Source organism: Anopheles ziemanni, chromosome X (assembly GCF_943734765.1).
Source record: "Anopheles ziemanni chromosome X, idAnoZiCoDA_A2_x.2, whole genome shotgun sequence".
Lineage (NCBI taxonomy): Eukaryota > Metazoa > Arthropoda > Insecta > Diptera > Culicidae > Anopheles > Anopheles ziemanni.
In genome coordinates, this window is record NC_080707.1 from 935,279 (window position 1) to 963,131 (window position 27,853).

A 27,853-nucleotide genomic window follows, 5' to 3' on the forward strand; every position below is an offset into this window, starting at 1 on the left:
GCTTACAATTGGCTTTCGTATGCTTTTGCTACAAACTTTTTCGGTGCTTCGGTGCCACCCTACTGGCGACGTTTCACTTCTTTTCGCTCGCGCGTCTGTGTTTGCGTTGCACCGGCGAACAACAATCCAAAACTCATGCTGGAGCCAAGCGCCGCCGAACTGCGAATCGGGAATCGATATTCGATGTGCGAGAAAACAAAAGAACAGAATCAAAAACCAAACCAAACGATCAAACGAACCGCACGCACGCACGCACAGAGTGAGCACTCGATTGGGAGTGAGTTCGCGAATGCACTTCCGGGCGGAGTCCTCGCGAGATTATTCCGGCTCCACCACCAGCAGAGCATAATCGTCAGGAGACCTCGGTTCGAGCGGTGCATCTGTCGCGTCCCGTGTTGCGGGTTGCAGAATGCCGGCGCAGAGCGCTGGCCGAATTCCCGAGAGCCGAGCGAACTTTCTGTCACCAGAAGCAAAAACAAAAAAACAAAAAAAACTAAACAAAAAAAAAGCGCACACGCTGACACGGCTCACACACGCGCACCGAACGCACCGAAGAAGCTGAGACCGCGGAACCGTGCACCGCGCACACACACAAAGTGCTGACGCTGCTGTTGTTGCTGCTGCTGCTGCTGGCGCTGACGGTTGTGAAATCCAACCTGTTCGACCGAGCTGGCGGTGGTTCGAGGGGCGAGCGAGGCGAGTGCGAGGGACGGCAACGACAACGGCGGTGGCGGCGACGGTGACGTTTCGGCCATGATAGTGTGCTGCTGCACCGCGTAAACCCCGCGAGGATGCGTACTCGCGTGTGGTGGTCGTGTGATGGCAGCCGCCCGCGCACACCGAGCGACGGATCGCCTCGCAGCCGCGTGAGTGGCCGCAGATTTCACTTTTCTTTGCTCACGCGTGTCTCACCGGCGGCTCACGCGCGTCTCATCGGCGCGTCTCGCGAGCCGCGGCACCGTACCCGCGGACAAGGGAGGCTGGAGTTGTGGGTGGGTGTGCGTGGGACGCGAGAATGCTCTCGAAAATATGCTTGCCCTCGCGAGATTTGTTGTCAATCTATTTGTGCGCACCCACTGCGGTACCGCTGCTTTTTCTACCTCGCTCGCGACCCGTTCAAAAAGCTACAACTTTCGCGACGTTTCCTTTTAGCGTTGGGTTGATCGTGGAGGTTCTTTAATTTCCGCTCGAACCGCAGCTTTAGGTTGTTTATTTTGTTTTCCTCGCGGCACAGCTCGCGACAGGGGGAGAAAAAAAAGGTTGATCACGACGAGTGGCTGCGTGTGTGTGCGTGTACGAAAGTGTGTAACGCTGTTGTGTGTGTGTGTGTGTGTGTCTCGCAAAGACGTGCGCGTTCCTCGCGCTGAGAAGTTTTGGAATTTGTTCCCTTGGGGTTGATTGAAGACGTCGGACGTGAGAATGCGTACACAGGGGCAACCCCGAAAACACCCACACCCGCACTGCACACACGTTCACACCACGGCGCAGCGAGCGAACCCATCCATTGCTCAATACCTTTTTTGCCCCGTTGTTTTTTCTTCGTTTTTAGCTTTTCACTTGCACAGCGAACCACAGCGAGCTCGCGCATCGATCGGTCGACTTCTCACTCGCGCTTTGCTCACGGATCTCGCGGGTGCGCGCGCGCGCGCGCCTTCGCGGGCCACGCAGGGTCCGCGAACCACCGCTTCTCACACACCAGCAGCCGATCGCGATTGGGTGTGGGTTTTGCTGCGCGGCACTGCGGCTGTTGTACGGGCGAAACCGCGGAGCGCTTGCACTGCACGCCTAGAGGACGCGACGAGACTAACCAGAGGCCAGGGTGGACGCGACTCTACTAGATTCTAGTGTTCCGTGCGCCAGCCCCTGAGATGATGCGCCCAGCAGCCACTCTCGCCCCGCTGTATGTGTGCTACACCCGTGCTACATACACCCGGTGCCTCGGTGTGTGTGTGTGTGTGTGTGAGAGTAGGTACGCGCCGCGATGCTGTCTCTTTGTGTACGTACGGCGGGGTGTTTTGTAACGCGAGCGGTTCGCGATCGCGCCCCGAACATGAGATCCCTTTCCCTTTACCCCACTCGGCCGCTTCTTACCATTGCCCTTTTACCTCCTTCTTCCTTCCTTATCACCGCTCCTCTCCGCTGGCCTGCAACGCAGCGGTATGTTTTATATCAATATTTATATTTTTCTACATGCTTCTCCCGCTCTGTCGCCATCTTTTTGCTGAACGCGAACCGACTCCAAAACCGCGCACCGACTCCGGATCGAAACGAGAACGCGAGCGCGCGCGCGCGCTCCCAAGGGGGTGCTCCAAGGGGTGCTCCAAAACGGCTCTGGAATCCGCGCGCACTGCTGGAAGAAGACCGGGTCCACAAGAGAAGATCCGAAAGAGAGAGAGAAAGAGAGGGAGAAAAAGCTATGAAAATCAATGATCAACGGGCGAACGGCGGGAAGAGGAGGCGCACTTGACCGCCCTTTCTGGGACAAGGAAAGTGTCAGTCGTTTCGTGTTTTCTAAGCGGTGGAAGAAAACGACAAAACAAAAACCCCTGAAGAAACAGTCTAAATGCCTGTACATGCACCGTTTAGTAAAAATATAACGGGCTACAACAACACAGCTTGCCTTGCCTTTGCAAGCTTAGAGATTGAGATGTCCCCCGCGAAGCTCCGAAGAAGCCAGGGGGGAAGAGACGCGCATCGGGCTGCGCGGGGAGGGACTGGGATCGGATGACTCTCGGGTTCATGATTTCCAAGCTGCAATTGCACACGTTGCATTAAATGGTTGCTAGCAGCACAATGTTGCACTGCTCCGCGCTATGGATAGTTGGTTTGTTTCCATTTACTCGACCGGGGTTTGGACTCAATTCCTGGTCCCGCGGGGGAAAGGGACGGAGCAGGAGACGGTTTGGGTCTTGGAATGCCCTTTATACGATGGTGGCAATTGACAGAGCAACGTATGCAATAACGCCTATGTGTTTTCCTTTCCACTATCCAGTACCAGAAGCTATTTGCACCTATTATCGCATGCATCACAATCGATACTGATGTGAGTTAGCTTTAGCATCACATAGCAACATCACTGCCACATTGAGATGTATTAAAGCCAAAACAACAACCCGAGGACTTCATAAGGCCCGAGGAATTCTTACTTTCCGCTGTTGTTCCCCGAGATGGCTAGGGTCTAACGAACTAATGTTAAAGATCGGAGAAGATATGTGCAACGAGGTTAGAACCCACGGCGTACCGGCTGAGAGTCGAACCTGAGCTCAACGGAGGTCTTACAGTGTAGTTAGAGTTGCGTACGTAAAGTTATCCGTCTACCGAAAACCTAACCTTTGATCTGTTTGCCTGCGTACAGCTGAGTCCATAAAGTTCTGGATCATCTTCCAACCATCAAAGCGCGATGTGGATCAAGGTTGCCGAATGGTGGAGTATTTTATATGCCATTATTAACAAGAAACTATAAAACTCTTCCACTGATCGTTAAAAGCGACTGTTCGCTGCTCTCATCTGTTTACTTGCGTTTTATGCACTGCCAGCTTTTTATGTACTCGATGTTCGTTCGAACTGTTTACATGTGGACCGGTTGAGAGGATCTCGCGTGAAAATAAAACAAAATGTTCTTTTCCAGAGCGGGCCCCTTCAGGCATGCGAGGGGGGGAGTGCGCGAGGTTTGAGGTAATAGTATTCCGGAAAATCTGGATGTTTGCCACCATGATGCCCGCTGCCAAAAGCTGGGCGAGTGCCGCATTTCGCGGCAAAACGATTCCCGGAATATTCGCTCGTTAAATTCTATCCCCTTCACGCTAGGGGATCGGGCAAGATCATCAGCACGATTTCTGCATCTCCAGCGAGCGCGATCGCGAAAGCCATGGCGACGACGCCGCCGCCGCCGCGTGCTCAATTATCTCAAGCCATGCTGCCCGAGAGCACTCAATTATCCTCCCAACTGTCGTCACGCAGCAACCGATAAAGGGCTGCACTCCCCAGCCTGCTGCACCAAGCCGCGTAACGACGCGAAACTAACGGGTCTTTCTTTTCCCCTGCTGCCATCCCTGCCCCCACCGTCGTCACCCGTCCCCGTGAACCGGCTATCAGGCATCTTCAGCCTCCCCCTAACGGTTTGTGCAGCCTGTGGTTGTGTGGTGGCCTTTTTGTCTCCGGTTTGTGGGCCAGGCCAGCGGATGCAGCAGGAAAAACGGGGAATCAACATGCATGCATGCTGGAGCTCATATGGCTTGAGCGGTTGCGCTGCACGGTGGCTTTAGGATGTAAGATTCCTCTTATTATCTACCATATGTCGGAGTAGAACCTATGACAAAAGTCATATTAGCCACACTAAGTTCTTTCTTACGGGCAAAGTACCCGATTCTGGAAAGGAATTCTATTATATACCAACCTATCACAAGATCCTCTGCAGGGATCGCTATTCGCACCTTTGGACAAGTCTCAACGATCACTCTTATATGATCTCTAGGTGATACTAGGTTTAAAAGTAGATCAGGACTAATGGTTGGAACATCGATCGGGGATATATAAGTTGAGGTTATGACAGTTTATAAAAAGGATTAAATGTATGTCGTTCTCTTATATCTAATGCCTCAAAAGTTCTGGAAAAACTGCATTTTGGCCCAACACTCTCTTATCACCACTATTCGGTCAACATTTTTCGATAGTTTCTCCCCCCCCCCCCCCCTCCCCCACGATTCACCCCTCGGTCGTACGATTGGACCCAATTTCGTCCACCGTCCCGCAATGCGCATTTTACCCGTGATGTGATGTGTGGAAGCGGGCGAATGATCGGGGAACGCGCGATGCTGCGATCGCGTTGTGGCCGCGACTTGCTCAACGCGAATCATGGGTGCCCCAACAACACACACGCGTTCGTATTATTGGCCGCGAATGCGTGGAGTATGTGTATGTTGCGCGCTGTTGCCATGCTTTTCTGTTCGGATTTTAATGAACCGACCGCATCGCGGGATACGCCGCTGACCGGAGAGCCGCGAATTGTTTCCCCTCCCATGCGGGGACCCTGTTGGTCCACCCTCCCCACCCCTCTCCGTGCTCCTCCTCTCAACACAACGTCAACAACAAGAAAGAAGAGGGCGAAAAAAGTGTCCACTAGTGGCAAAATCGGATCCTTAAGTATTAACACATCTGTCAGAAGCAGTATACGTGTTTGTGTGTATGTGGCTGCGTGATTTTGTATATATGTCACTCGCACAGTGTATCCGCACGCGTTGTGTGGAAATGTGGACCAGTCGCATTCCAGCCCGATTCGATTTATATTATTAACCTGAGACCTCTCTGGGCAGCAGAGTCTCCGTCGCCATATAATGAGACCTCGGTGGAGGGATGTGTTGGCGGTACTGGGGCGAGCCGGACGAGGCCAGGATGTGGTGCACGAGGTTTGATTGGCAATATCTGCCTGTGGACTGTAGACGGTCGAATAATTGCGTCCAATGAAGAAATGATCAACTATGTTTTAACTTATCTTTACGCATGAATATATGATGGCTTTCGTCGCATATCTCTTGGGTTTGGGGTAATGTAACCTTTACTGAACCATAAGCGAACAGCAAGATGGGTAAACACTACTAAACGATGTTAGCACGATTCGAACCTAAGGAAATGAAAGGATACACGCGAAACAGTGGCAAAACTGATAGCCGTCTACTGATAAGCTGTTCGAGAAGTGAGCGAGCGATTGCGAGGAGTCAACGGTTGTAATAAAATGTTGACCATTTCCCAAATGTAGGCCAATGAATGTCAAGGCCAACAGAGGGAAAGATTAAGAGAGCGACGCTAAGACAACATTTCTCACATCGGTTCGACCTGTCATGCTTATCACAGGTTTAGATAGTTTGGTTGTTTAAAGGCAGTATATCTGGAATACCTTGCGCTGATGACAAACCCTGTATCAACGCAGTGGTATGCGGAGACCCCGTGAACTTTAACGTGAAGAGCGTGAAAAGGACGTTGAATGAGTAATCGCCATCAATGGCTTACATAAAGGACATCCCTGGAAGGAGTCACGATTCGGCTGTGCGGTGTATAATAGCCGAAAGGATGTTGGTGTTGTCATTTCTAGCTGACAAGACGTGAGACCGATAGGTCTGCTGGTGTGTGATGATTGCAGCCGTGGTCCATCTCACCGTCGGCTCACAAAGACTCTGCGATTTGCGAGGTACAGCCATTAAGTAACATGTGTGATACGACTTCGCCAGGAGACCTGAGCTTTGCTTCCCCGAAGCGTACATTTAAAAAAAAAAAACTAGAGTAACTTCCTTGAAGAAGGGCCTTAAAGAAGCCTCCTATGTTCAGTGGCCGTTGAGTGTGTGGGTGTTTGTTTGAGCCTGGCACCTTTGGCACATTGATCCAGGTACCTTTGTAAGGTACGTTTGGCCGCTTGGTGACTCGCTGGGACCTCATCCAGCTGACACTCACTGCGCCCGAAAGGTGAAGGCGCGATTGGAACGACGCGATAATCGCGTGAGCAGCCGCGGACCCACACACACACACACACACAAGCACAAACCCGTGGCACACCAAGGCGAGCTCTGGCCTAGGTCTTCTCCTCTGCCCTCGCCCAGCCCCTCGGATGCCTTCACCAACCTTCCGCCCACGATAGACGAGCTGTGGCGAGCTGGTGTTGAGTATTGTTCCCTTCCCAAACTTTGTGCAGCATAAAGGCAGCCAGCGACACGCATACACGCCCGGATCCGCATACCTTACGCTGGATCCGAGCTGCCCAGCGTGAGCGTCCCGTGTGGAAAACCGTTTTCCTTCGGCCTTCGTAAACGCATCCTAGCCCCTCTTCCTAGCCCGATGTGTGTGTATGTGGCCTGGCTTTCTTCTGATTTGACGCGACCTTTTTCGCCTCACCCGAGATTCGTGCACCCTTTGCACGGCATGCACTTGTTGGCTTACATAGGCATTTGTATATACCTTCATGTACAGACCCATTTTCCGGCCGCACGCTGCACCCCTTGTTTCTGCCTCCAGCTTCTATCGCCGTCTTCCTTGCACCGGTGAGCCCTTATTTCCCCATCTCTTTTCCGCTCTATCTCCTTCGCACACAGACACCACCGATGCAGTTAATTCTCCTCGTAGGTTTCTTATTCTACCTGGGTCACTTAACGGGGCAAGCGGTGCAACGGTGCTACGGCGACAGGTGCATCGTTCGTGGTTTCGGATGGGACCCGGTTCTACCAGCCCGAGCCCGTGGTCAGCCCACGGGGAAACGGGAAAAGAAAATGCAGTGGCTGGTGGGTCGGTGGCAAACGACCCACGAGAAAACCCCCCAAGGGCAAGGCTACGCATGCCGCACGGCTACGTTTATGCAGCGGGCAGCATCGTCAACATTTGACAAAAGGCGAACGTTATACAGTTTGGGACGCGGCGGCCATAACATTGGGCGGGCGATCGATACGACTTCGAGGGAAGCCCGACAGGTACTCGAGGAAACTACACGTGCTATTGACTGATGCATTTGCTTGTAGATAGCATGGAGTCCCTAACACTTTAATGGCCGCACGACCGATTCACGTTCGTCGCCCGTTCGCCGGTTTGTTTTGACGTCCTAACCTAACGTTTCGTCACCGTCTAATGGTACATTTCGATCGTTTTCCAAAAGACAAAGTTACCATCGGCTGTCAGCTAGAGGTAAAATAGACCTTTACCGTTACAAAAAGTCCTCACGGGACGTGGGATCCGATGTACGGGACTCGAGATCCTGATGGACAGACCCCCGATTTGGTGCCTTCATTTCTTTAAACCAACAAACACTGGACGCAAAATGCTTTTGGTTTTGTGGCCGATCTATGTCTCCTTGAAAGCATGCTTGATCCAAATCGACGGTTTACGTCGAAGTTCCCAGCAGCTCTCACCCCGCCTTTCGACCGACCCGCTTGACTTTTATTGGCGTCACGCTGGACGCAACCGGAGCTCGTTTGAATATGCTCTGTTGTTGTATGTTTGTGTTCCGTTGAATGCTGATCCTCTGCGACTGTTTAACCACTTTAGGCGAAAGAATAAAAGCGAGTTTATGTGTATGGGTGAGCGAGAGAGAGAGACAGAGAGTGAGAGAAGGAGAAGGACACAGGACAGTGTGTGAGAGTATTTGTGTGTGTGTTTACTGGTAATAGTGGATCGGTATCGAGCACTTCCACTCATCGCAAACCACTGCCGCAATTGACGTCCAATGATAAATATTGGAAAGCAATAGAGTATTTACAGAGCCATATGTGTGTGCTGCCTGTCACTTTCCCAAATATATCCCCTACACGCATTCGATTCCAAAACAGTGGGCGCTCACGGGTGAAGGTTTTTGGCGAGGGTCTCGAACCTCGGACCTTGCGGACGCGGGTACCTGGGCACCTGCCCGACCAGGACAATCGGCAGGTACCGATGGTATACCATCCGCGGAGGGTTTAAATGCAATCGAGCTCGAATGGAGAGTCATCGTCTATACGCTGGATTGTTTACATACGCGCATACGGCTCGGTAGAAGTTGCGCGCAATTGGTTGTAAATTACAGTGTGTTGCATACGCAACATGAGACGTTGCCGACAGATTTTCAACCTGTGTGATTGCCTGATCTTGTTGCTTTTGGGAGTGTGTGGTGAAAAGTAAAATTAACCACTACCAGTTGAGGTTGATGGGTGGGTTGGCATGCGGGAAATTCGGTCGGCTCGAAGAAAACCCTTGACAGAGAAACACGAAATAGCATATCCCATCGCGAAAGAAAGGAGAAATGAATGTGCTGTGTTGCTCGCTTCAGTCTCTTTCTGCCTCGCTGTATTGCTACGTCTACGTGCTGGGACGCTATCTCGCACTGTTTGCCTCTCTATTTCTAAAATCCAACAGCAATACTCGCGTGCTATTTCGTCGCGATGTTAATGGTGTGTGCATGCACTGGTGCACGGTGGTGTTGTACCTTCGGCTCGTCCGGTGGTTTGCAGGTTTTTAGGAAACTGGTTTTGTTGCGCCAAGTCGGCGAGTCGCTGGAGCTTCAGGGTGTGTGACGCCACAGGGTTGGTTGGCCCGAGCCGGCTCGAGGGAACGTAGCGAGGGTGGGTGGGGAGGGGGAGAAAAGCTGTGTGCACACACTCGGCGGCTACTGGCGGCCTTAATTGGAGTGTACCGACGGTGACGACACGGCCACTGCGCGCAGCGGCGGGCGGGCGAGCGAGCGAGCGAACGAACGCACAAGCACTGACAAATGACACATTCTTCCCGAGCCGCACGCCCGAACTAACTGACTGGCGGGTCGAGTCCGTGGCTGGTATTCCGCGGCCGACGGTCCACCAGACTGCGATGCGCACGCTGCGCCTTTGCCGTCGTCGTCGTCGCCACACACCGCCGCGGTTCGCGTACAGCCGCTGGCCCGAAAAAACACCGCGGCGCCTCGTGAGTGCCCCCGCGGTTTTGCCCGTGAGTGGCCGCGGGCTTCCAACGCGCGGTTTGTATGTAAAAACACACACTCGAGCGTGTGCGGAATGTTGAGCTGCGAACGCGCTGTATATACAGCAGCTTGCTCTCGCGTGGTACGCACAGCTGTGGCGCTATGCTGCACTGTGTTGGTAACGTGCACATACCAGGAACGGCTTTGCGATCGCGAGTGCTCGGAGCAGAGATCGCTGATGCTTCTCGCGAGGCCAGCTGGAGCTAAGGTAGCGTTCGGGCCGTGAAATACCAGCACACTTGTGGAAAATAACTCGCCATGCCGCATTTCAAGCACCGACCCGAACCAACCGGCAATCGTGCATGGTCAGCACGGTTTAAGCCGCGACTCGAAAGAGCGCTGGGCAGCCTCCAAACCCCGGAGACAGGGACACAACATACACAAGAAAGACAAAAACCAGCTATCCCCACCCCTATGTCATACTAAGCATTACGCCGCCATCATAAAACTGGCCCGCGCTCACACCGTTCGCCATCCGATCGCTCGGTAAGCGAGAAATTGTTTTCTTCTTCCCCTCCCCAGCCCCTGGTGCGACGGTGCGGGGTCGCCGCGGGCCGTGGAGATGTTCGCGGTGCGTGCGTGGCATACTTATCGCTGCGTTACTAGGCAGATCGCATAGCTTCTACCAGAGGTCGCTGGAGTAGCGTGGCTCAACTATTTCGCGGGAGTACCCATACGGCCTAACCCAATCTTCCGCTCGTCGCCTCGGCTCGGCTGAAATGTTAGCTAACTCCTCCCTCCAGTATCGCGGATGGTATGCCTCACTGGAGTTGAAGGCCAATTGGAATAACTTCAGTATTCAAACATACATAAAACTCACGAAAAGCTTGTTTTATGCAAGTTGCATACAAATTGTGAGTCCGGACAAGGCTGACAGAGCTCTGCGCCGAAAACAACTGTTTTAGCTCTACACTCAAGCGCCAATATTCATTGAGTATCTCAATTTCCTGCTGGGGGGGGAGTGTTAAATGTTACCGCAGGTCTACACGACGCTGCGACTTTCCTGCGACGCTTTTGACATACGAGATAGCCAATATTGTTTGATTACTTTGACACTTCCGTGGTCGCAGAAACCCCGCTCGCAGGAAAGTCGCAGCGCCGGGTAGACCTGCGGTTATACCCTTATTAGACGAGGACTTTATCTGTCATATTTTCCCTGTGTTTCAAGTTGCAATCACCATTGTTTCGCAGTCGCCGCTGGACACCAACTACCCAAGACACAAACCATTTTCTTGGACGCAACATTCCATGCAAAGCTTGCATGTAAAAGCATTTTCCTTCACATTTCCTTGGGAACTTTGATTGAGCTTTATAAAACGAATCGATGGTGGTGTTTTTTTCAAAGAACTATTTGATTTCATCAAAATCATACCTTAGATATTGTTTTGCATATTACACCTAATGTCTAGCTTAATATCTAGTGTGTATGCTTCATTGGACGTGTGACAATCGTGCCTGATATACAAACGAGAAAAACAAATAAGAAAAACCGTGAAAACAAATCAATTTGTGTGAGGGAGCGGATGAAATTGCGGTGCAGCGATAAGAATTAGACGATACAAGCAACTTTTCCGCAAAGCTGCTGTCTAGAATGGGCCGTCCATCTCGTTCCGCACCTCCTCCCACAACCACGAGTGTTTCTGGTACGTTTGCTGCCATTCCGACATCCTGACATTAGGCAGTGACGGTTCTTTTTCGGTTTTCCGGAAAACTTTTGAACAACTCCCAGACCCCCGCCCAAGATCGGCTGCTTTCGCTATCGTGCCATTTATCTTGATTGGTTAGAAGCGGGAACCCTTTTTCACTCCCCCCTCCTACCCCTTCACTCTCTTGGGAATGTCGACGAAATGCCTACTTTTCCTGCTTCTTCTGTGAAGTTGGAATTAAATTATTTCACTATTCCGATTAGAGAACCATTTTAAATAAATTCCTCTACTATGTGTGTGTGTGTTCGTAGGTGATGGTGCGTGGTGAAAAATGAACTTTCGAGCAGTGTGGCAAATCCCGTCGGACCCTTCGAGGGGTGCCGAGGGGGCCCGCTGGTCAAATAATAAATCGCTCCCTCGAGGCGCTCCGGATGTTTTGGTCAGAAGTTTTTCCGAAGGGTAGCCAGGGAGTCGTTTCTTTTTGGCTACGGTTGAGGATGAAAGATGGTTAACGTAAAAGGGGAAAGCACCTTCCCGTAGGGTAAGCAAAAACAAAAACAAACAAGAAAAAACCATCAACGTTTGTGCAAGCGGAACCTCTCAGATGAGATGGGGAAACATTATCTCAGCCGCAAAACAAAATGCTTACCGGTTTAATTATAGAACTGCCAAGTGGAAGGTGATCTTCTGCATGTTGTTCCAGTTGGTTGTGCAGATATCGGATCTACTACTGCTTCTCCTGAGGAGATCTCAAGCTCCGGCGGATCAAAACATAGGTTGAGATAACCAGTGTTCTGAACAGGTGAACTCCCCCCAGGCAGGAGGTCATGCTACCACTAATTCAAACCCCATCGGAACGCTAAATGGCTCCGATAGAAGAGAGTCGTGATGACGATCTACATTCCTGCATGCGCTCGAGTGGAACGGATTCCACTGGCTTTCAAATAACCCAGCTTCCCAGTTCGAAAGGATCGAAAAGAAAGGATACCTTACTTCTAGAAAACTAAGAGCATGGGGAAGGGACCGGGAAGTGGAGGTGAATACTGATAGCGCCACGCGGGGGTGGTGTAAATCTTGAGAAGATTTATAATGACACTAAAAGTGTTTTATGGTCGAAACCGAGCGGGCCGGCGCGCGGCAACACTTTCGCCGGGGCCATGTGGCGTGCTGTTTTTCTTCACGAGTTTTCCACACGCGCGTTTGCCGGCACGCCGCGCTAACGAAGGGAACAAGGAAACGCGCAGTCCGGATCTGATTATCAAGAGTAGTAGATTTTCCGCAACTGAGTCTGCTTCCAAAGTCGACCGAAATATGAATTCTTCCATGAATCCCCAAGTTCTGGTTCATATTTCAGAAAGATTTTTGCTTTTTGTAACTGGAAGGTCTTTAGCATCTCAATCACATCCTTGGGACATAAAGGAATTTAGTTGGTGAAGGGAACTTCCCGAGCATCTTGATGAAAACTCATTTTCGGATAGTCTAGTCTATTTTCAATGATACTTGCATCAATATATTGCTCTAAACCCTTTTTTAGTTTGTTTTTGAGTTCCCCCGGTGAATCTCTAGTGCTCAGTATAGCCTAGAACACAGGTGCGTCGTCACACATTACCTCTCGAAGACAACGCGCGAGGGAAAATTGAAGCAAAAATCAACCAGTAAGTGAAAACCGTCACGTACCACTCCAGCGTCGTACTCCGTGGAGGATGAGGGAACATAAATATTCAATTAAAATCGACGTTCCGAACCATTTTCAGCCATTTACCTTCCAAAATCCGGGGCCTCGCCCAGGAGTTCCAGCGTTGGCGAGGGTTTGAAATCTTACCAATCGTCGTCGTCGTCGTCGGCGTCTTCGTCGGTGGCAAACTTTTAGGCAAACTACAATCTATTATTAATCGAGTGCCAGATTTTTCCCTGTGGATTGGGGGAAGCAGGAGTTACAGCTACAATCGGATCGACGCGCCCGAAATCACTCACTCATTTTCAGTCCGGTTTGGGGGATGACTGTGCAAAAGTGTTTGGTTTGTCGCTGAGAGGCCTGTTTTAGGAGGAAAACGATTCTTAGTATGATGGGCTTATTTTCTTTATCGGTCCCAAGATTTCCACCAGCTTTGTTTGACCAAGAACCTACAGTTTGAAGTTACTTCGTGGACCAAATTGTCATCGAATTCAAGCTAGCTATAGTATCTACCAAAATATTTCTAGAATCAAACCTCTTCTGGAAAGTTTTCCTTCAAATCTCGATTGCAAGGGTTTGGGAAATACTTACATCCTTTGAGAAGTGACAGCTACTAATGCAAAGGCAACAAGTTTTCAACTTAAATACCATATCAACTACGGGTTTAAAGATTTGCTTTCCCCAACATGCTAAAAGAGATGTCAAATGATGTACTAAGAAACAAATATCGAACTAAAAGAGTAAACGGTGGAGAAACTTAAAGTGGTAAAAACACAAAAATGAGAGACGAATGAAAGAGGAGTGTGGAAAATGGTTTTCCCGTGCAATATTAATAACATTCACAAACGTTCCTTTAGTAGTCTTATGGTATCGGGGGGTTTTTAACAATTCTGCCACCGCGGAGACGGGATTCCGGACGTGATGCTTTCGCACTTCCTCTCTCGGCAAGCATCTCCTCCAAGGGTCTAGTATCATTACCTGCCTTTTCACACAACTCAATTCACCTATTTTCCAGCTTTGAGATGACACGAACTGTCACCTCCGCAAGCCGTGATTCGGCATTCTCTAGCTGCGGGTTCTTCTCTTAATCCCACCTTCGAAATATTTTCCAAGCATACAGAATGCTCTGCGGAAGGTCAAACCGAAGCTAGTGAACGAGGTCTGCTTCATAATAGATATAGCAAATAAAATCCACCATCCATCCTGGTAGTGGAACCATCCGCCGCGCCGAAAAATGAGAAACATTTCAAACGAAACGCTGGAGTAGAGCGTAGCAAACAGAAACGAGAAAACAAAACAAAAAACGGAACGAGTAAATCCACCATAAATCAGGCCCACCGACACACACACACACACAAGCTCACCTTCACTGCACAGTCCCGGTTCGTATCGGAATGATTTAGCGTCGCACGTAACATTTGTTTGTAATTTCCTTTTCTACCACCGCCCCCCCCCCCCCCCTCTCCACGTTTCACCGTAAACCCTTTCGGAGGAAAACCCCAAAACGAAAGCGGCACGAGTAAATGAACGGAACAAGTGGCATTTTCCGGCCAATCTAGAAGTGGTAGTCGCTCCGTCGTAGTGTTTTCCGTTTAAATGAGCTGGCTACTGGGATGGGGGGGTGGAATGGGGGAGGGAGGGAGGGTGTGTATGTGTGTAAAATAATATGAAAAACTGGTGTACGAGAGAGACGGAGTTTGACGCTCACGTCGCCTTATCAGAGAAGAGGGCAGTTCAAACGCTCTTCCCTCCTCCCATCACATTTATCCTTGGCATTCCCTCCTCTAGGAAAGGACCCTTTTCCCTCATCCAACCACCCAAAGCACAGCTGCGACTCGTGGAAAAAGCTTTTCCGGGGTTGTCCGGGATGGGACTGCGATCGAAATTATTACATACATGACGAGTGCGGTCAGCCATTCTCCAACAGTGCAAACGGGGTGGGAGGAGGGAAGGGTAACGGAGCTGCCAAGAAAAGGATTTTCTCCCCCGATGAAAACTCCGCCCAGGGGGGAGGGGGGGGGGGGGGAAGGATTATCAAACAGCATAAATGTTAGCTTCTCCCGAACGTGGGCAACCATTCGTAAACTTCTATCCATGCCTTTCTCTGTGTGTGTATGTATGTGTGTAACAATAAGGGTGGATGGGGGGTGGCATGGTGGACACCGGAAAAGGAAATGGTCCTTCAAATTTTCCCTTTAATTAAGTTATACGCCGGGGCTTGGAGTCGATGATAACACGCCACGCTGGCTTTGAATCCTTATAAAACACATACTTAAAAACAACTTTCACCTCGTGAGAGCCGTCCCCTTTTCCGCCCCTCCCCCCTCCTCACCCTCCTCTGCAGCCCCCGGATACACAAGTGCGGCTGGGATTTTCCGCCTGACGGTGCAATTTCGCCGCAAATTCGTCGGAAAAGTAACCGAAATGTCTACTCAACTGTACTACTTGCCAGGGAAAAGTGTGTGTGTGTGTGTGTATTTGTGTGTAAGAGAGAGAGGGAGAGAGAAGGAAACCATCGACCGTCCGGGAAGTGGCACGTCGCTCTGGCATAATGATAATATATAGGCCAAGAAACGGGTAGTTTGTTTAAACACAAATTACTCTTCGGACGGAGCTGTAATGCGAAGGAGCCGGGAAAACGGAAGGGGAACGCACGTCAGGACGACACCGCCACACGCCACTGTCGGACATTTGTTTCCTCGCTACCCGCTTCCCCCCGCTTTCCACCTTTCTCTCCAACGTTAGGGCCAATAAGACACATCCTAAACGAAAGGGTTACCCTAAGCGGGGTGTGCGGGCGGGCGGGCCGGCGAGTCGGCAAAGTGTCCGAAAAGATCCCCGGGACACGGCTCCTTGCCCGAAGCCCCTTTTATCAAAAGGGTTGCGGCTCGCTCGCAACATCGCCCGGCAGCCCATAAAGATTAAGATAAATTACTTTAACAAACTAATTATTAAGCTGTTATCAGAATTATATTATTCCATTCGGTTCGGTACTTTTCCAACCACGACCTCCTCCCCCCCCCCTCGTTTTTCCCGAGCGTGGATGGAAAACTTCTTCGGGTGCACGGGAAAGCGACCTCCATCCGGTCAACTTGGTTTGTCCATTTTAAGGTTGTACGAAAGTTAACTGAGTTGTTGTGTAACGTGGAAACGAAGAAAATCACACAAGGAAAGAGTAGTGTGTGTTCGTTATTTACGGAGCACCCAACATAACGCAGGTGCACGTTATTTTCCTGCTGATATCAAGAGACCGGAACGAAAGTAAAACTTCGATAGTTCTGTACCATTTATTTCTAGCAATATTTCTTGCTTCATATTTGTTATTATTATATTCATAAACCATCGTTATTTTCTCGATCGTATTCAATTTGCATTTCACATAGCTTTAATCGAGCGGAAAACCAAATGTAGGAAAACCATTGACCAACAAAGTGGAAGAATCACAACAACCACACCAGGAGGCGAGGTTATACTAATCAATGAAATTAGATCTTACCAGGCCGAGGCCGAGGACGAGATCGGCTTCTCATGGTGGCGGCTTTTCCACCGACGACGGTGATGATGATGATGACGATGCTGTTGATGTTGCGGTTCTTGTGCCTGATGCCTTTGCGGTTCGTTCACACCGATTCCGTTGGCGTTTCTCGCCGAGTTTTCCCGTGCGTTTGGCCACCGGATGGTCCGACATTTTCACAGCGAATCAAACAAAAAAAAAAAAAAACCCGCTGGAAACAGAAAAGCACGGGAAAATTGCTGACGGGTGGGGGTGGGGTGGTGGTCTGGGCGGGGAGGGCTCTTTGTGCGCCCGTTTATTTAGCCGAACGCGCAGTGATTGAAGCGTAAAGTAGATAAGCGCAGATTATCGTTTTTGTTTGCATGCATGTAACGGAAACGCATAAACATACGAACGGAAAACCCGCGCACACACACACACATATCATCCGCATCACCATCATGACCATCATCATCATCATCGTCGGCCTGTCCTTTTGTTGTGGTGAAGACATGGGCGAAAGGAATCCGATTTTTTCTGCCTTTCAACTCCACCGATTGCGCCATCAGAAGTTTTTCCCCGATTCGTTTTCCCCGCATTCGACATGTTTTTTTTTCCTTCATCCCAGCAATGCCATACCGCCACATTTTTAAAGTTTTCCAGCGTCCGCTGGTGGTTCAGTTTTCCGATGGAAATTGCTCGCTTGTTGATAACTCTCTGGTGTTCCAGCTGTAAACTTTTTGCTTTCCCATTTGTTCCCGCGTTTTTTCCTCTCTTTCGACGTTTTTTAGTCTGCCGCTTGACCCGCAGCCAGCCAGAGGAAAACGGCGTCCGCCGGTGAAAATGGGTTCCCACTTTTTATTTTTGTTTTGTTCTTCTGCTCCCTCCATCCAAAAGGCATCCATCGTCCTGTGATGACCGTTGAACCGTAGCCGGCTGACATTTGTTTTCGACTGTGTGCTTTGTTTGTTTGGTCACTTTGCGCTTTTCATCCGCGTCCGAGGGCGATGTGAGGGTTTTGTTTTCGCTGGTTTCGGGATGGATTCGAAACCATCATATGAGGCACAATCGTGGATGGGTGCTAGTGGGTGGAAATAAGAAAAGGATTGTGTTTGTTTGTCACAATGTTTGCTAGAGTGTGTTGGAAAATAGAAGGTTTGAAAGTAGCTTAGAAACAATTTAATGGAACGAATAGTAAAGTTACTATTGCTTTTATATTCCCAATTTAAAAAAGTCCTAATCGAGCATTATACAAATCGAGATACACCGACATCCACAAATCTATTCAAAGCTGGAGAACAATTTAAGGTGGGAAAACTAGTTGGCTGCCTTAAAACCTAGTCCAGTTTCCGAGATTCACCGACAACAAGCAAATCGTAAATCTTTCGCAGCTTGAGGCTACGACTCAATCATAACCGAAGGCCAAGCAGAAATCAAATCCTCAAGCCGCCGGGTAAAGTCGAAGACAAACAAAGAACAACACACACACACACGCACACACCCATCCATTGCCGGGAGGCGAATCGGGAGATTTATGTTCCTTTAGCCGTTGGCTAACGGTTTCGGAATGTGTCGCTAAGTAAGTAAAGACGGGAAGTAAATCAACGCCTGCCCCTTCCTCCTCCTCCACACAAAGACGCCCTTTCGTCCCCTCCCCTCCGCACCTCGCTCCTCGGGGGCATCGAAGCGAATAATGAAAGAAAAATTGTCGCGTCGCTGCAAAGATTACCGTCATTTTTTTATCACCTCCAACATCGTCGAGGCGAAACAATCACGTGCCGGAGGCGAAGGACACATATTAGCCGACCGGATGAGCCCCACAGACACACACACACACACACAAAGAGATTGTCGACGAACGACTGGCAAGGAGCAGGGAAATCGATCTTAATTTCCACCAGCTGCGGGTGACAAAGAAAATAATGTTTTGTCATCATTTTCATTATGTGATTTGCGACCATTTCCGCCATGAGGTGTGGCGATAGGCGAAGGAGGGGGTGGGAGGGAGAAGATATGTTCTACAGGAGAAATGGTTAGATGGCAACATGATCATCAATGATTTGTTTTCCCATGTTGGCATTTGTTGTTGTTGTCCGGTCCGGGAAAAAGTGCCATCGGGCAAGTTTTCTTTCTTCTTCGTCATCTTCTTCTTCTTCTAGTTTTTATCTTTCGGTCAACTTTGGGGTCAAACCGGGAACAGTAGCGCAGGAAGCGAGCAACTCGAAAACCAGTTACTGGAAGGGAAAAATCCGCCGAAACGATGGGATTAAATGAAAATGGAGAATCACCACCGAAAAGGATCCATCAATTTTTTGTTTGAAGTAAAGGAGAAAACATGGGAAGGTTGCTGATAGGAAAAGCCCATCGGGAGAGGAAAAGAAAGAAGAAAAAAACCCCAAGGACGAACAACATTAAGAGAAGCGAGGAAAACAACCGTTTAATCCATTACCACCGCAAGGACACGTGCACCGGCTTGATGAGAAGGGGGAGGAAGGAGAGGCTCATTGTGGGAAGGCAGGAGAAGCTAAGAAAAATAGATCCACTGCAGGGGGCGGCGCAGCGGGGGGATGCCGGTGGGACGGTGGAGATATAGTTTTCCCATCACGGTAAAGTGGACCCTTCTCGGGCGAATGCTGCACCTTTTCCACCATTTGCGTTTTTCCGACCGCTTTTCCCGCTACCGGTGGTGTTTTGTTTCTTTTCTTTTCTCGACGCCGCTCGAGATCGGACACAACTCGAACGCAAACCACCCCCCCCCCCCCCCCCCCCCCCCCCCCCCCCCCAGTGGGTGGAAGTTAGGTGAAGAAAAATGTTTTCGGACGGGAGAGGGGGCAGGAAAGCGCTGGGTGCAGATTAGTTTAGCGAAGGATGGATTAGAAAGAAATTAGGCACCGGCTACCGTGACGGAACATTTTTCCGTGCTTCGTCCTTCGTCCACTCGGTGTTTGTTTTGTTTTGTTTTGTTTTGTTTTGTCGTTCGGGGTTTTGGTTTTCGATCTTTGCCTCTGTTTTCCCTGCTTCCCGGGTGGGTTTGGGCGGGACGAGACAGGAAGCATCAAGAGGGAGTGGGGGCGACCGATGTCGGAATGGGAAAAAACCCGCTGCCCCGAGCGAAATGCCGATGCCGAATTGCAATTAGCAATTAATCACCGGAGTTCGCATTTTTCCGGATATTTTCCCGGGTGAGCATCGTCGTCGTCGTCGTCGTCGTCGCCGGTGCTGCTACTTGGAGCGAAAACCCAACCCTCCTCATCCTCATCCCTCCCCCCCTTCCTCTATTTCGCCTTTTCCCCCGCATTTGGAGAGGGATGTTTTCGAGTGTATCTATTTTCAGGATAAATAAACATGTAAATCGATTACCATTAATTACGATCGTTTGACCACCATCAAGCCGTGGATTAAGTGTGTGGTAAGGGCGAAGGTATGTGTGCTGGTGTGTGTGTGTGTGTGTGTCCTTAAAGCGCTGTACCCGTGGTTCGGCGTGAAAATGGGAATGCTGGGAATGTCGGGTCGATTCTCGACTCATCGCCCGGAATTCGATTCGATTCGCTTTCCACCAGCTGCCGCAGGGATTACGGGGAATGAGGGAAAGGGGGGAAAGCGGAAAGGTGGTGGAGAGGAAAATTAATTGCCCATACGATAACTCAATTTACCTTCAGCCGTTTAGCCGCCCGTTTCGGGCGGGTGCTTTTCCGGGCCGAATAGATTGTTGCTTTGGTGCTTTTGGGTAGCCGGCGGTGGTTTTTCCCTCCTCTCTCGGCCGTTTTCCCCGCCGTGCGCCGGGAAATTCCTGCCATACCGGGTGGTAGCGGAGGCTATCGGGATGATTTGTGGCGTCCGAGCGCTGACCACGATCGTTTCCACTTTACCGGTCAATCCACGGTTTTCGTTTGCATTTTTCCGACAAACCTCCCCTTCCAACACAAACTCACCGTCAGGGGTGCTGTGTGAAGTTGATAAAATATGTTCCCAGTGCAGCTTTTGATTGCAGCACATCCATTCCGGCTGAACGCGTTACTCAATCAACGGACATAAAATGAACCGCTTAAATTGCCAGCAAAACCCCAAACGGTTCGTTTGAAAGTGGGAAATGTCAAACCGAATGGGAGTGTTTTACTTCAGGTGTGCTAAACTAAAACAAATTGATCTTTGCTAAATAACAAACACAGTTTGATTGCCGATATTCCCCTTTTGTTTATTGCACAACAAATCAAAACAAACACTTTCCGAGCAACAACAAATCAACCTCACGTACGTCAAATCGTGAACTTGTGTTCATTCCGACAATCTTAACAAAAAACAAAACCTAGAATATCTGAGTTGAAGTTGATCTGATCAAAAGTTCCAAGCAAAGTTGTGTTGCGAATGTACCAACAAATACATAAACAAATACAGTTTTTCCACCGCAAGCAATCAAATAATAAACAAATACGGCAAGAAGTACGTACGTTCTTTCGTACTGGTAGAACATCCTTGAACAAAGGAAGAAACATCAACAACACTCCCACACCAAGCCTTCCGCGGTTCGCAGTGACGTACGCGAGTGTTTTTCCGCTTTTAATAATGAAAGTAAAAACCCGCACAACGCGCCCCCGTGATTGCGGAAAGTGCGGAAAATTATCATATTACAGCTCAGTTTCCCTTGTCAAAACCCGTCAGCCATTCATCAGCAGCCCTTCCGGAGTGGTGGTGGGGCCGCGGGAGGATGGTTCATTTTTCACGCGCCAGGATTCACCCGAACACCCTCTTCCACCCCCTAACTCCTGCCCCCTTCGCACCCTCTAATAATCGTTTAATTAATTGTAATGGAGGACGAAGGTGTTGCGCTTGATTTGAGTACACTTCAAAGATGGAGTGGTTGCCGCTGCCTCCGAGGAGAAAACACTCCGAGCACACAGAGTCAAAGGAAGAGATAGAGGTAAAAAAAAATCTTCACCCTGGGATAATAAACCGACACACTGCTGTACGCCGTGTCTGCCGTTGATTGAAAAATGAAGCTCCATCCTAATGAAGATCCCTTCTGTATTCTCTCCTTTTTTTTTGTTTGTATTGCTCTATTTACCGCACGAGGAGGGGTGGCGGAAAAGGCCGCACAAACAGAAGCTGTAAAAATACTCATATATTTGAAGATGTAAATATCATATGATGTAAGAGCACTCTACGCTTTCCGTCTCTTCCAAATTTATGGAAACGTAGGGTGAAGAAACGGCGAGAAAAAATAATACAATTATTTTACGGCTTTGGCTATTGACGTTCATGAATAATATGTTAATATTCCCGTTGGCTACCAACAACCTATCGAGGGAACATTGTGCAATTTAAGATGTTTCAATCAAAAACACATTTTCACTAACAGTGAAAACAGCTCTGATTAGAAATGTCGTCTATCTTTTCACAGCGTTTTTAATTACCGATAAACCGTAACGTAAACGACTTAAAATAACAAGATGCTTTCAAAGAAAAAAGTATGCGTATATTATATTCTAGCCATCGTAAGTTGGCTTTTAATACTTGTTTCCAATAGACATAACGATTAAACCATTTGATACGAAGAAACTTAATAGTAATTAAAGAAAACTTTACGCTAGCATTAAACATACAACAACCAGTGTTCCTCTTGCTTACCACCGAGAGCTGAATTATTGACACTCAAGTGAAAATGAATGGATGCAAATGGGAAAACAGGAAAAATCGCCTACGAAAAGGAAACGAAACATAATAATGGCAGTGCGCTGCGTGCATGCGATACTTTTTCCAGGATTGCACAATTTTTCTCATTCTCTCTTTCTCTCTCTCTCTTTGTCTCTTTCGTTTGATGGATGATAATGATGACGATGATGGTGATGATGATGATGAAGCCAGATCCTGGCTTTTCGGACCCGGATTGGAAAATTCAACAACCTTTCCAGTTGCCTTTTATTCTTTTGGTTCTGGTGTTTGTTGTTGTTTTATCTTTATCGTGCCCATTTTTTCTTTCCGAACTTCAGCCTTTCCCGTTAGTTGAGAGACATTTGATTTTGTTACGAACGTGTGTGTTTGTGTGTGTGTGTGTGTGTGTGTGGTGCAGCGGTGCATCATCATCAACAACATTATTCGCACAAGCCATCGGCTTTTCACTCACTCGATTTCGGCTTGCAGACTGCATTGCTTGCGTTGTTCTACTCTGTTGTTGTTCCGCTCCCTTCCACAGGGTTTTTGTTTTACGCCCGGAAAAGTCGCTGCAGTCGCGGGGAACGTGTGTGTGTGTTCGGGACGTTGTCGAGCATGCCGGTGGAAAATGCGGAAAAAGCGACGGCACGGCGCTCTGTGGGAATGATAATAAATCGGTGTCGCTTATGGTTTTAATTGCGCTTCGTATTTTCCCCGTGATTCCTTCGCTGCGTGCGGGTGCGTATGCGTGTGGGGTCAACGGGGGGGAGGAGGGGGGGTGGGGGTTCCCCCGGCCGGGGTGTAGAAAACCCCCCTCAGGCGGGGGTGGGGTTGGCTTTGGCTGGCGGAAAACGATGCGATATGAGTCGCGCGTTTCCGTGCACTGTTTTTCCGTGCATAAATGCGTGTTATAGGGGTTTCGGAGGGGAGGGAGGGGGAGGAAGGCGGATGTGATGGCCGGCATGCTCGGCAGAACGTAAATTCCAACTGACGGCCGCTCCGGAAACCGGAGCCGATACGGGAGAGTTATGAGGTTCGGCTCGCGCTTTCCACTTCGTTTTCCGGTTGTTCCACGCTGTGCAGAAACTGGGGGGGGGGAGGGTGAGGGATGCTTTGTGGGGGCGGTAAAGGGTTAACGGAGCTACGGGTGAGCGTGGGCGTGAGTACACTAATTTTAATATGATTAATGAGCAACATGTTGACAATAAATTGGTGTCGAATGCATGCTTGCTCCTCAAGCCGTCGTGCGGCTTTCAATACAACACGTGTATACATGTGCGTGTGTGTGTGTATGTGTGTTACAAAGAGGCGCGACAGGGGACATTTGTTTATGTGTGTGTGTGTGCGTTTGTGTGTGAGTGGCGGTTACAAAAGGGTTGCCACAAAGTGTTTGCGTGCAGCAAAAGCCGCACCATTTCCCGGGAAACCAATTATCAATCTTGAAGCGCAAGGAGGCACCGGAAGCTCCCCCAAATGCCCCCTCCCCCCGCTTGTTCCTTCTCCCATTCACCGCTCTAAGGGTCTTGTTTATCGAGCTCTCGGGGGAGGAGGGCTAGCGGCATTAGGCTCAATGCACACGAACAACGGGCCCAAAACCGAAACCGGAAGCAAAACATCGGACATCGGTCAAAGGGAAGGTTGCAGTTCTCGCCACCGTTTTTCCGGATTTTCTTGCGCCATCCCTTAACGTGGCCCTTACGACCATTACGAGAGGGCGTGGGGCGAGTGGGAAATTGAAATAAATCATCACTTAATACTTAAAACTCTGTTACACCATATGGTGACACGTTCACGTCCCGGGCCGACTTTCCCCGGTCCCGTTTTCCTGTTCGCCTCCCCCCCCCCCCTCCGATTCGGCCAATGAGTGAAATTATCTTCCACCCCTCTGGCAGATCCCAGTCCCCATCCATCTTTCATCTTTCCCAGGTTCCGGCAAAAAAGGGTTGCAAACAACGGTGACGCGAGGAGAGCGCGCCCAGAGGAGGGAGTTTGGTCAGTTTCAGCAAATGCCACATTTTCCCGTCTTTTCCAAACCGTTGGAGAAGCGCATCCGGCCGAGGTACGAGGGTTTTTTCCCCGCCAGCCGGACACGGTTGTCTCGGTATCGTACTCCGTGATTTGCTTTACATGCGGGACGTGTTGGACGTAAACGTGGCCAAATTTGTTCATTCCATCAGCGATCCGTCCCGGCGAGCGCACAGTGGGCCAACGGTGGACGGTGGTACGGTGGTCAATTTTGAACGCTTCGGAAAATTGCCAGTATTTACGAGGGAAGGTATGTTAGTTGGTTTGTGGAACTATAAACACAAACTGGTGGCTCCTCTAGTTACAATGTTTATCTACGGAAAGCACAAGCTTAAACACGTTGAGTGTACCTTTAAACATTGAAAACAAATGCGTTACACCTGCGTTGGACATCGTCAAACGGCGCCGGCCGAGGCCCATTGTGCGGCGACTCCAGCTTAGGTGTCCGAACAGCTACCGGGGGCTACGGTTCATTTCGACAGATAGCACTCAGGCATATCAAAACAGCCCCATACCGTTTGCTAAAGGCTCGGATGAAACCGACACACCAGTGACAGGATAGAAGCAAAAACGAGCCGAAAACAGAGCGGAGGAGTAGCTGCCGAAAGTGGGTTTGTAGTTCGGATTAGGCGATGACCGGGTTCGACTGGGTCCTCGCAGACAGTGTGTGTGTGTGTGTGTGTGTTTACTAAAAGGAACCGACCACGAACAGTGCCTCTGTCCGTTGGCGTTGATTTGTTGTTTGTGCCCCTTTGCCCCCGGACCGAGGGTCTGACCAACCGACCTTTGCCCGTTTTGCTGCTTCGACGTAAATAAAACGTTTAGGGTAAATGCACCAACGAGCGAGCGAGGGATATTCAATGTCGACGTTTGGAGTAGGGATAGCACACCTTTTAGATAGATAAGTCGAGAGTATGTAGTTTTAAATTTGGTTTACATTTAACGAAGGTATATTTACTAAAACTGCACCTTTTACATCTTTTCAGAATTCATTGCCTTTCAACAGTTGTTGGATCGATTCGGAATATTTTGATATTATTTTGAAATTTGTCTTCTTGTTAAATATCTTCTAGAGATCCTCCATCGATAACATAACACACGCTCCTTAACTGAGAAGAATGGAAAAATACTGTAGCAACATCGAACACGACAACAAGTGGTTGGAAGTTATGTAAACTACGGCCATCAATCAATCGTAGGTTGATGCGCTGTTGTATCGAAGCAATCCTTGGGGAGAACGTCGTCAATCCCGTTCACCGGAAGGATCAAATGCAAGCGGATTGAGGCACTTAACTCGTGCGGATTGGATGTCGCCTGCAACAGTGAAAACAAACGATAAACACGAATCGACGGACTCGCAAGCAACAGGAACGAAATGACGAGTAAAAGAGGTATGCAAAAGCGCAAAAATGATATCGGAAGGAGGAGGAGGACCAACTCAAAAAAGGAAAAGCAAAGACACGGGCAGCTAATGCTACAGTAAACAATACACTTCCGCCGGTTCGTCCTTTCCGCTGTTTACCTTTTTTTTTACTCTCTGTCTCTCTCTCTGTTTCGTGTTTGGTTTGTGTCAGGTCTGGTGACTTTTCACTACGTCGGTCGGGCGTTGTGCGCGAGACGTCTCGCCGTTTCCAATACCGTACATCGAGTTCGATGTTGGGTGAGTGTCGCTCGTTTGTTTGCCTCCGTTCGGAACCGTAAATCACACGGACTCAGAGTTCGATTGCCGATTCGTCCTTCGTACGAGTACGGCGGGAGAGATAGCACAGAGCCACAACACTGTCCAATCCAAGATCGACGCATCGAACGTCAGGCGGAACAAAAAACGAGCCAAAAGAAATTATATGCCCGCATGAGTCAACGTTCGTCGCATCGTTAACGATCGAATATAGTATGCAGATGAAGTCTCCTATCGTTTTGGCATGCTCTTTTTGGAGCGATGTTTATTTTGGGTTTTTTTTCATTATTTGTTTCTTTTCTTTTTGCCTCATATCGTTGGTCTGTTCGGCTTCCAGTGTTTGCTTCGAAGGCGCCATATATTGAAGCTTACAACTTCATTCACATCTGTTGCCAACGATGATCGGCCTTTTGGTAAACGAAAACTGGATACTTCGCGCTTATATGTAAGTTATCTTTGTGACTCTGAACAGCAAATTCAAAGTCTTGAAAGTATGAATTGACTTCGGCGAAGTATGAGAAAGGAGAAAGACAAAGACAAAGCAATTAACCAGGATAGATATTTTCAAAACGGAAGCAAAACACTTGAATATGTTGTGGAGCCTTTTTCCCGGGTCGGTAACGAATGCGGTTTGAATTATCGGTGGAATGCGTAAGGTAAAGCACTGACACATCATGTTCATGTAAAATAATTCCCCATACATCATCCTGGACCGGACGTCGGGTGGTTCCAAAGGCGGTTCGAAACACGACACGATCTTCAGAACTTCTCTCTTTGCAGGTACTCGAGATCGTGTTGTGCATTCTTGGGATAATTACGTCGGGTGAAGGCGAAATTCGGATGTGGAAAGACCGGCCGTGGGTAAGCCGTCAGCTCTTTTGAAGCTACATCTGAAGATGCACGCTTCCTCGCCCTCGTTTGAAGAAGATGTACATTCAACATTCCGAGCGGCATTGCACAATGTTTACTTGTACAGGAAGGTCTTAGAGCTTGTTGCTACTTTCGGTCCAGTGAGGTGCTCGAGTTCAGGAACGTGTTGCAGCACGATAATGTTCAACACACACACGCACACACAGCAAGGGTTTCCCGCAAGTGTTGCAAATGGCAGACGACACTTGCTTGACAAGACAATTTCCCTGCCCGAAGTCGGCATGTTCTTGCGTGTGGTTCTTGCGGTGACTTTGCGCTGTCGTTGTTCCGAACGGCGTGTCGAAACACCTCCTCCGCATCGAACCTGGAATCAGGTGGAAAAGGTCATCACCGGCGCTGAACGGGTGTCATTAGATTTGACATTTTCACTTGCGGCCGGTTGAAAGGTGAAGAAGGTTAGCTTTTTACTAGAGGTTACTCATCGGTAGTGCCCGGAATAAAGCCTTTAAAGCGTATTTAAAAGCCTTGCTCGAGACGCTATCGAAACATTGAGCCACAGTTTACGGAGAGATGCACTTCAAGTTTATTATTGAAGTGTTCACATCGAAAAGCGAAGGTAAAATGTGAAAAAAGAAACACACGTAAGGTTTCACTTTGCCTGTCTGTCGACTGCATTTGTTCCTTCCCTTGCTCTTCCGTTATTTTCCATTTGTTTCCTTTGGAATCCTCCCTCCATCCCTCTGCCGACACGTTCGAGAAGCGTTTAGCACGATTGAAAATTGCTTTTCAAATGTCATCCACTCATTTTCGCGCGTGTCCCCACGCGGGTTTCTTTCCACGGGCAGAGGAAAACAAACCCTCGCGCTCTCGGCTTCCCCATCCCACTTTTTCCACTGTGCCCTTCAGGCGAAGCTAAATGCCAACCGTCCCCAAACTCCTGTGTCCCGCACCGGTGTGCTCTTTTCTTAGATCTCCCCCACTTTTGTTTCCCGCTGGAGTTTTCCCGTGTTGAAGCGTTTCCAGTTCATACACGTGACTCTCGGCGCGGCCTGCATGAACTGCGCAGACGCGGCACGCGGAGGGGAAAAAGGCGACTTTCCACCTCCACCGGTGTTGGAGCGAGTGCGAGAGAGCGTGTGTGCTGCCGTGCTTGTCTGCTGCAACGCTCCGGGAAAAAGGTCCACCGTGTGAATGACCAGGCGTCTCCATTGGGTCATTCGGCGGCATTTCCACCGCATACGGTGTGCTCTTTCTTTCACGAGCGCGAGAAACGATACGCTGTCCGACGGGTGCGAACAAAAAATAATCCACCAAGACGAGCGGTCCATAGCGGCCGAGCGATGGAAAACCACTG

At 49.4% G+C, this 27,853-nt stretch overlaps 1 pseudogene; it reads right to left on the reverse strand.

Moving 5' to 3' along the window:
- Window positions 1-59: 59 nt before the first annotated feature.
- The window catches only part of LOC131290433 (ionotropic receptor 25a-like), a 34,299-nt pseudogene continuing 6,505 nt past the window's right edge, over window positions 60-27,853 (reverse strand).